Source organism: Phoxinus phoxinus, assembly GCF_949152265.1.
Source record: "Phoxinus phoxinus genome assembly, chromosome: 13".
In the NCBI taxonomy this organism is placed as follows: Eukaryota; Metazoa; Chordata; class Actinopteri; order Cypriniformes; family Leuciscidae; genus Phoxinus; species Phoxinus phoxinus.
In genome coordinates this window covers 22,077,297-22,087,939 of record NC_136888.1, presented here as the reverse complement: position 1 = coordinate 22,087,939, position 10,643 = coordinate 22,077,297, and positions in this window count along the sequence as shown.

Genomic DNA, 10,643 nt, shown 5'->3' with positions numbered 1-10,643 from the left:
AATCACAGCACTTTGATAGATATTAGAAGATCCTCCTTGTGTAAAAAAATACAGGGGGAACGGATCTCGACGGCTGTTTTTTTGCCGTCGGATTCTGTTCCCCCTGTAAAAAAAACATCTGTCGGAATCCGTTCCCCCACTGCCATTATGAGAGGTGTTAATGTAGTGGCCTAAAAAATGCTTATTTTATTTTGTGTGGGGATGGAGCTTACCTTGGACCAGTCTATAAAAATATATTTAGGATTTTTTTACTTTTATTATGATAGGAAAATATGGGATTAAAAAAAGGCCACGAGCCAGGACTTGAACTTGCGTAACCTACAAATCACCAGCTCTATATGTCAGTGAATTGACCACTAGGCTATGGGGGTCTATGAATTCGCAGCAATTTGATAGATATTAGAAGATCCTCCTTGTGTAAAAAATACAGGGGGAACGGATCTCGACGGCAGTTTTTTTGCCGTCGGATTCTGTTCCCCCTGTAAAAAAAACAGCTGTCGGAATCCGTTCCCCCACTCCCATTATGAAAGGTGTTGATGTAGTAGCCTAAAAAATACTTATTTTATTTTGTGTGGGGATGGAACTTACCTGGGACCAGTCTAAAGAAATATATTTAGGAGTTTTTTACTTTTATTATGATAGGAAAATATGGGATTAAAAAAAGTCCACGAGCCAGGACTTGAACTTGTGTCACCTACAAATCACCAGCTCTATATGTCAGTGAATTGACCACTAGGCAATGGGGGCCTATGAATTTGCAGCACTTTGATAGATATTAGAAGATCCTCTTTGTGTAAAAAATACAGGGGGAACGGATCTCGACGGCTGTTTTTTTGCCGTCGGATTCTGTTCCCCCTGTAAAAAAAAAACATCTGTCGGAAACCGTTCCCCCACTGCCATTATGAGAGGTGTTGATGCCTAAAAAATGCTTATTTTATTTTGTGTGGGGATGGAGCTTACCTGGGACCAGTCTATAAAAAATATATTTAGGAGTTTTTTACTTTTATTATGATAGGAAAATATGGGATTAAAAAAAGTCCACGAGCCAGGACTTGAACTTGTGTCACCTACAAATCACCAGCTCTATATGTCAGTGAATTGACCACTAGGCTATGGGGGCCTATGAATTTGCAGCACTTTGATAGATATTAGAAGATCCTCCTTGTGTAAAAAAATACAGGGGGAACGGATCTCGACGGCTGTTTTTTTGCCGTCGGATTCTGTTCCCCCTGTAAAAAAAACATCTGTCGGAATCCGTTCCCCCACTCCCATTATGAAAGCTTTTGATGTAGTGGCGTTTAAAAATACATATTTTATTTTGTGTGGGTATGGAGCTTACCTGGCACCAGTCTATAGAAATATATTTAGGAGTTTTTTACTTTTATTATGATAGGAAAATATGGGATTAAAAAAAGTCCACGAGCCAGGACTTGAACTTGTGTCACCTACAAATCACCAGCTCTATATGTCAGTGAACTGACCACTAGGCTATGGGGGCCTCAGAATTAGCAGCACTTTGATAGATATTAGAAGATCCTCCTTGTGTAAAAAAATACAGGGGGAACGGATCTCGACGGCTGTTTTTTTGCCGTCGGATTCTGTTCCCCCTGTAAAAAAAAAACATCTGTCGGAAACCGTTCCCCCACTGCCATTATGAGAGGTGTTGATGCCTAAAAAATGCTTTTTTTTTTTTCTTTTTTTTTGTGGGGATGGAGCTTACCTGGGACCAGTCTATAAAAATATATTTAGGAGATTTTTACTTTTATTATGATAGGAAAATATGGGATTAAAAGAAAGTCCACGAGCCAGGACTTGAACTTGTGTCACATACAAATCACCAGCTCTATATGTCAGTGAATTGACCACTAGGCTATGGAGACCTATGAATTCGCAGCACTTTGATAGATATTAGAAGATCCTCCTTGTGTAAAAAAATACAGGGGGAACGGATCTCGACGGCAGTTTTTTTGCCGTCGGATTCTGTTCCCCCTGTAAAAAAAACAGCTGTCGGAATCCGTTCCCCCACTCCCATTATGAAAGGTTTTGATGTAGTGGCGTTTAAAAATACATATTTTATTTTGTGTGGGTATGGAGCTTACCTGGCACCAGTCTATAGAAATATATTTAGGAGTTTTTTACTTTTATTATGATAGGAAAATATGGGATTAAAAAAAGTCCACGAGCCAGGACTTGAACTTGTGTCACCTAAAAATCACCAGCTCTATATGTCAGTGAATTGACCACTAGGCTATGGGGGCCTATGAATTTGCAGCACTTTGATAGATATTAGAAGATCCTCCTTGTGTAAAAAATTACAGGGGGAACGGATCTCGACGGCTGTTTTTTTGCCGTCGGATTCTGTTCCCCCTGTAAAAAAAACATCTGTCGGAATCCGTTCCCCCACTCCCATTATGAAAGCTTTTGATGTAGTGCCGTTTAAAAATACATATTTTATTTTGTGTGGGTATGGAGCTTACCTGGCACCAGTCTATAGAAATGTATTTAGGAGTTTTTTACTTTTATTATGATAGGAAAATATGGGATTAAAAAAAGTCCACGAGCCAGGACTTGAACTTGTGTCACCTACAAATCACCAGCTCTATATGTCAGTGAACTGACCACTAGGCTATGGGGGCCTAAGAATTAGCAGCACTTTGATAGATATTAGAAGATCCTCCTTGTGTAAAAAAATACAGGGGGAACGGATCTCGACGGCTGTTTTTTTGCCGTCGGATTCTGTTCCCCCTGTAAAAAAAAAACATCTGTCGGAAACCGTTCCCCCACTGCCATTATGAGAGGTGTTGATGCCTAAAAAATGCTTTTTTTTTTTTTTTTTTTGTGGGGATGGAGCTTACCTGGGTCCAGTCTATAAAAATATATTTAGGAGATTTTTACTTTTATTATGATAGGAAAATATGGGATTAAAAGAAAGTCCACGAGCCAGGACTTGAACTTGTATCACATACAAATCACCAGCTCTATATGTCAGTGAATTGACCACTAGGCTATTGGGACCTATGAATTCGCAGCACTTTGATAGATATTAGAAGATCCTCCTTGTGTAAAAAAATACAGGGGGAACGGATCTCGACGGCAGTTTTTTTGCCGTCGGATTCTGTTCCCCCTGTAAAAAAAACAGCTGTCGGAATCCGTTCCCCCACTCCCATTATGAAAGGTGTTGATGTAGTAGCCTAAAAAATACTTATTTTATTTTGTGTGGGGATGGAACTTACCTGGGACCAGTCTAAAGAAATATATTTAGGAGTTTTTTACTTTTATTATGATAGGAAAATATGGGATTAAAAAAAGTCCACGAGCCAGGACTTGAACTTGTGTCACCTACAAATCACCAGCTCTATATGTCAGTGAATTGACCACTTGGCTATGGGGGCCTAAGAACTATCAGCAGTTTGATAGATATTAGAAGATCCTCCTTGTGTAAAAAATACAGGGGGAACGGATCTCGACGGCTGTTTTTTTGCCGTCGGATCCTGTTCCCCCTGTAAAAAAAAATCTGTCGGAATCCGTTCCCCCACTCCCATTATGAAAGGTTTTGATGTAGTGGCGTTTAAAAATACATATTTTATTTTGTGTGGGTATGGAGCTTACCTGGCACCAGTCTATAGAAATATATTTAGGAGTTTTTTACTTTTATTATGATAGGAAAATATGGGATTAAAAAAAGGCCACGAGCCAGGACTTGAACTTGCGTCACCTACAAATCACCAGCTCTATATGTCAGTGAATTGACCACTAGCCTATGGGGGCCCATGAATTCACAGCACTTTGATAGATATTAGAAGATCCTCCTTGTGTAAAAAATACAGGGGGAACGGATCTTGACGGCAGTTTTTTTGCCGTCGGATTCTGTTCCCCCTGTAAAAAAAACAGCTGTCGGAATCCGTTCCCCCACTCCCATTATGAAAGGTGTTGATGTAGTAGCCTAAAAAATACTTATTTTATTTTGTGTGGGGATGGAACTTACCTGGGACCAGTCTAAAGAAATATATTTAGGAGTTTTTTACTTTTATTATGATAGGAAAATATGGGATTAAAAAAAGTCCACGAGCCAGGACTTGAACTTGTGTCACCTACAAATCACCAGCTCTATATGTCAGTGAATTGACCACTAGGCTATGGGGGCCTAAGAATTATCAGCAGTTTGATAGATATTAGAAGATCCTCCTTGTGTAAAAAATACAGGGGGAACGGATCTCGACGGCTGTTTTTTTGCCGTCGGATTCTGTTCCCCCTGTAAAAAAAAATCTGTCGGAATCCGTTCCCCCACTCCCATTATGAAAGGTTTTGATGTAGTGGCGTTTAAAAATACATATTTTATTTTGTGTGGGTATGGAGCTTACCTGGCACCAGTCTATAGAAATATATTTAGGAGTTTTTTACTTTTATTATGATAGGAAAATATGGGATTAAAAAAAGGCCACGAGCCAGGACTTGAACTTGTTTCACCTAAAAATCACCAGCTCTATATGTCAGTGAATTGACCACTAGACTATGGGGGCCGATGAATTCAGAGCACTTTGATAGATATTAGAAGATCCTCCTTGTGTAAAAAAATACAGGGGGAACGGATCTCGACGGCTGTTTTTTTGCCGTCGGATTCTGTTCCCCCTGTAAAAAAAACATCTGTCGGAATCCGTTCCCCCACTCCCATTATGAGAGGTGTTAATGTAGTGGCCTAAAAAATGCTTATTTTATTTTGTGTGGGGATGGAGCTTACCTGGGACCAGTCTATAAAAATATATTTAGGAGTTTTTTACTTTTATTATGATAGGAAAATATGGGATTAAAAAAATCCACGAGCCAGGACTTGAACTTGTGTCACCTACAAATCACCAGCTCTATATGTCAGTGAATTGACCACTAGGCAATGGGGGCCTATGAATTTGCAGCACTTTGATAGATATTAGAAGATCCTCTTTGTGTAAAAAATACAGGGGGAACGGATCTCGACGGCTGTTTTTTTGCCGTCGGATTCTGTTCCCCCTGTAAAAAAAAAACATCCGTCGGAAACCGTTCCCCCACTGCCATTATGAGAGGTGTTGATGCCTAAAAAATGCTTATTTTATTTTGTGTGGGGATGGAGCTTACCTGGGACCAGTCTATAAAAATATATTTAGGAGTTTTTTACTTTTATTATGATAGGAAAATATGGGATTAAAAAAAGTCCACGAGCCAGGACTTGAACTTGTGTCACCTACAAATCACCAGCTCTATATGTCAGTGAATTGGCCACTAGACTATGGGGGCCTATGAATTCAGAGCACTTTGATAGATATTAGAAGATCCTCCTTGTGTAAAAAATGACAGGGGGAACGGATCTCAACGGCTGTTTTTTTGCCGTCGGATTCTGTTCCCCCTGTAAAAAAAATATCTGTCGGAATCCGTTCCCCCACTCCCATTATGAAAGCTTTTGATGTAGTGCCGTTTAAAAATACATATTTTATTTTGTGTGGGTATGGAGCTTACCTGGCACCAGTCTATAGAAATGTATTTAGGAGTTTTTTACTTTTATTATGATAGGAAAATATGGGATTAAAAAAAGTCCACGAGCCAGGACTTGAACTTGTGTCACCTACAAATCACCAGCTCTATATGTCAGTGAATTGACCACTAGGCAATGGGGGCCTATGAAGTTACAGCACTTTGATAGATATTAGAAGATCCTCCTTGTGTAAAAAAATACAGGGGGAACGGATCTCGACGGCTGTTTTTTTGCCGTCGGATTCTGTTCCCCCTGTAAAAAAAAACATCTGTCGGAATCCGTTCCCCCACTGCCATTAAGAGAGGTGTTAATGTAGTGGCCTAAAAAATGCTTATTTTATTTTGTGTGGGGATGGAGCTTACCTTGGACCAGTCTATAAAAATATATTTAGGAGTTTTTTACTTTTATTATGATAGGAAAATATGGGATTAAAAAAAGGCCACGAGCCAGGACTTGAACTTGTTTCACCTAAAAATCACCAGCTCTATATGTCAGTGAATAGACCACTAGGCTATGGGGGCCTATGAATTCGCAGCACTTTGATAGATATTAGAAGATCCTCCTTGTGTAAAAAAATACAGGGGGAACGGATCTCGACAGCTGTTTTTTTGCCGTCGGATTCTGTTCCCCCTGCAAAAAAAACATCTGTCGGAATCCGTTCCCCCACTCCCATTATGAGAGGTGTTAATGTAGTGGCCTAAAAAATGCTTATTTTATTTTGTGTGGGGATGGAGCTTACCTGGGACCAGTCTATAAAAATATATTTAGGAGTTTTTTACTTTTATTATGATAGGAAAATATGGGATTAAAAAAAGTCCACGAGCCAGGACTTGAAATTGTTTCACCTTCAAATCACCAGCTCTATATGTCAGTGAATTGACCACTAGGCTATGGGGGGCTATGAATTCGCAGCACTTTGATAGATATTAGAAGATCCTCTTTGTGTAAAACATACAGGGGGAACGGATCTCGACGGCTGTTTTTTTACCGTCGGATTCTGTTCCCCCTGTAAAAAAAAACATCTGTCGGAAACCGTTCCCCCACTGCCATTATGAGAGGTGTTGATGCCTAAAAAATGCTTATTTTATTTTGTGTGGGGATGGAGCTTACCTGGGACCAGTCTATAAAAATATATTTAGGAGTTTTTTACTTTTATTATGATAGGAAAATATGGGATTAAAAAAAGTCCACGAGCCAGGACTTGAACTTGTGTCACCTACAAATCACCAGCTCTATATGTCAGTGAATTGACCACTTGGCTATGGGGTCCTAAGAATTATCAGCAGTTTGATAGATATTAGAAGATCCTCCTTGTGTAAAAAATACAGGGGGAACGGATCTCGACGGCTGTTTTTTTACCGTCGGATTCTGTTCCCCCTGTAAAAAAAAATCTGTCGGAATCCGTTCCCCCACTCCCATTATGAAAGGTTTTGATGTAGTGGCGTTTAAAAATACATATTTTATTTTGTGTGGGTATGGAGCTTACCTGGTACCAGTCTATAGAAATATATTTAGGAGTTTTTTACTTTTATTATGATAGGAAAATATGGGATTAAAAAAAGTCCACGAGCCAGGACTTGAACTTGTTTCACCTAAAAATCACCAGCTCTATATGTCAGTGAACTGACCACTAGGCTATGGGGGCCTAAGAATTAGCAGCACTTTGATAGATATTAGAAGATCCTCCTTGTGTAAAAAAATACAGGGGGAACGGATCTCGACGGCTGTTTTTTTGCCGTCGGATTCTGTTCCCCCTGTAAAAAAAAAACATCTGTCGGAATCCGTTCCCCCACTGCCATTATGAGAGGTGTTAAAGTAGTGGCCTAAAAAATGCTTATTTTATTTTGTGTGGGGATGGAGCTTACCTTGGACCAGTCTATAAAAATATATTTAGGAGTTTTTTACTTTTATTATGATAGGAAAATATGGGATTAAAAAAAGTCCACGAGCCAGGACTTGAACTTGCGTCACCTACAAATCACCAGCTCTATATGTCAGTGAATTGACCACTAGGCTATGGGGGCCTATGAATTCGCAGCACTTTGATAGATATTAGAAGATCCTCCTTGTGTAAAAAATACAGGGGGAACGGATCTCGACGGCTGTTTTTTTGCCGTCGGATTCTGTTCCCCCTGTAAAAAAAACAGCTGTCGGAATCCGTTCCCCCACTCCCATTATGAAAGGTGTTGATGTAGTAGCCTAAAAAATACTTATTTTATTTTGTGTGGGGATGGAACTTACCTGGGACCAGTCTAAAGAAATATATTTAGGAGTTTTTTACTTTTATTATGATAGGAAAATATGGGATTAAAAAAAGTCCACGAGCCAGGACTTGAACTTGTGTCACCTACAAATCACCAGCTCTATATGTCAGTGAATTGACCACTTGGCTATGGGGGCCTAAGAATTATCAGCAGTTTGATAGATATTAGAAGATCCTCCTTGTGTAAAAAATACAGGGGGAACGGATCTCGACGGCAGTTTTTTTGCCGTCGGATTCTGTTCCCCCTGCAAAAAAAACATCTGTCGGAATCCGTTCCCCCACTCCCATTATGAAAGGTTTTGATGTAGTGGCGTTTAAAAATACATATTTTATTTTGTGTGGGTATGGAGCTTACCTGGCACCAGTCTATAGAAATATATTTAGGAGTTTTTTACTTTTATTATGATAGGAAAATATGGGATTAAAAAAAGTCCACGAGCCAGGACTTGAACTTGTTTCACCTAAAAATCACCAGCTCTATATGTCAGTAAATTGACCACTAGGCTATGGGGGCCTATGAATTCGCAGCACTTTGATAGATATTAGAAGATCCTCCTTGTGTAAAAAATACAGGGGGAACGGATCTCGACGGCTGTTTTTTTGCCGTCAGATCCTGTTCCCCCTGTAAAAAAAAATCTGTCGGAATCCGTTCCCCCACTCCCATTATGAAAGGTTTTGATGTAGTGGCGTTTAAAAATACATATTTTATTTTGTGTGGGTATGGAGCTTACCTGGCACCAGTCTATAGAAATATATTTAGGAGTTTTTTACTTTTATTATGATAGGAAAATATGGGATTAAAAAAAGGCCACGAGCCAGGACTTGAACTTGTTTCACCTATAAATCACCAGCTCTGTATGTCAGTGAATTGACCACTAGGCTATGGGGGCCTATGAATTCGCAGCACTTTGATAGATATTAGAAGATCCTCGTGTAAAAAAATACAGGGGGAACGGATCTCGACGGCTGTTTTTTTGCCGTCGGATTCTGTTCCCCCTGTAAAAAAAATCTGTCGGAATCCGTTCGGCCACTCCCATTATGAAAGGTTTTGATGTAGTGGCGTTTAAAAATACATATTTTATTTTGTGTGGGTATGGAGCTTACCTGGCACCAGTCTATAGAAATATATTTAGGAGTTTTTTACTTTTATTATGATAGGAAAATATGGGATTAAAAAAAGTCCACGAGCCAGGACTTGAACTTGTTTCACCTAAAAATCACCAGCTCTATATGTCAGTGAATTGACCACTAGGCTATGGGGGCCTATGAATTCAGAGCACTTTGATAGATATTAGAAGATCCTCCTTGTGTAAAAAATGACAGGGGGAACGGATCTCAACGGCTGTTTTTTTGCCGTCGGATTCTGTTCCCCCTGTAAAAAAAACATCTGTCGGAATCCGTTCCCCCACTCCCATTATGAAAGCTTTTGATGTAGTGCCGTTTAAAAATACATATTTTATTTTGTGTGGGTATGGAGCTTACCTGGCACCAGTCTATAGAAATGTATTTAGGAGTTTTTTACTTTTATTATGATAGGAAAATATGGGATTAAAAAAAGTCCACGAGCCAGGACTTGAACTTGTGTCACCTACAAATCACCAGCTCTATATGTCAGTGAATTGACCACTAGGCAATGGGGGCCTATGAATTTACAGCACTTTGATAGATATTAGAAGATCCTCCTTGTGTAAAAAAATACAGGGGGAACGGATCTCGACGGCTGTTTTTTTGCCGTCGGATTCTGTTCCCCCTGTAAAAAAAAACATCTGTCGGAATCCGTTCCCCCACTGCCATTAAGAGAGGAGTTAATGTAGTGGCCTAAAAAATGCTTATTTTATTTTGTGTGGGGATGGAGCTTACCTTGGACCAGTCTATAAAAATATATTTAGGAGTTTTTTACTTTTATTATGATAGGAAAATATGGGATTAAAAAAAGTCCACGAGCCAGGACTTGAACTTGTGTCACCTACAAATCACCAGCTCTATATGTCAGTGAATTGACCACTAGGCTATGGGGGCCTATGAATTTGCAGCACTTTGATAGATATTAGAAGATCCTCCTTGTGTAAAAAATACAGGGGGAACGGATCTCGACGGCTGTTTTTTTGCCGTCGGATCCTGTTCCCCCTGTAAAAAAAAATCTGTCGGAATCCGTTCCCCCACTCCCATTATGAAAGGTTTTGATGTAGTGGCGTTTAAAAATACATATTTTATTTTGTGTGGGTATGGAGCTTACCTGGCACCAGTCTATAGAAATATATTTAGGAGTTTTTTACTTTTATTATGATAGGAAAATATGGGATTAAAAAAAGACCACGAGCCAGGACTTGAACTTGTTTCACCTAAAAATCACCAGCTCTATATGTCAGTGAATTGACCACTAGGCTATGGGGGCCTATGAATTCACAGCACTTTGATAGATATTAGAAGATCCTCCTTGTGTAAAAAAATACAGGGGGAACGGATCTCGACGGCTGTTTTTTTGCCGTCGGATTCTGTTCCCCCTGTAAAAAAAAACATCTGTCGGAATCCGTTCCCCCACTGCCATTATGAGAGGTGTTAATGTAGTGGCCTAAAAAATGCTTATTTTATTTTGTGTGGGGATGGAGCTTACCTTGGACCAGTCTATAAAAATACATTTAGGAGTTTTTTACTTTTATTATGATAGGAAAATATGGGATTAAAAAAAGGCCACGAGCCAGGACTTGAACTTGCGTCACCTACAAATCACCAGCTCTATATGTCAGTGAATTGACCCACTAGCCTATGGGGGCCTATGAATTCACAGCACTTTGATAGATATTAGAAGATCCTCCTTGTGTAAAAAAATACAGGGGGAACGGATCTCGACGGCTGTTTTTTTGCCGTCGGATTCTG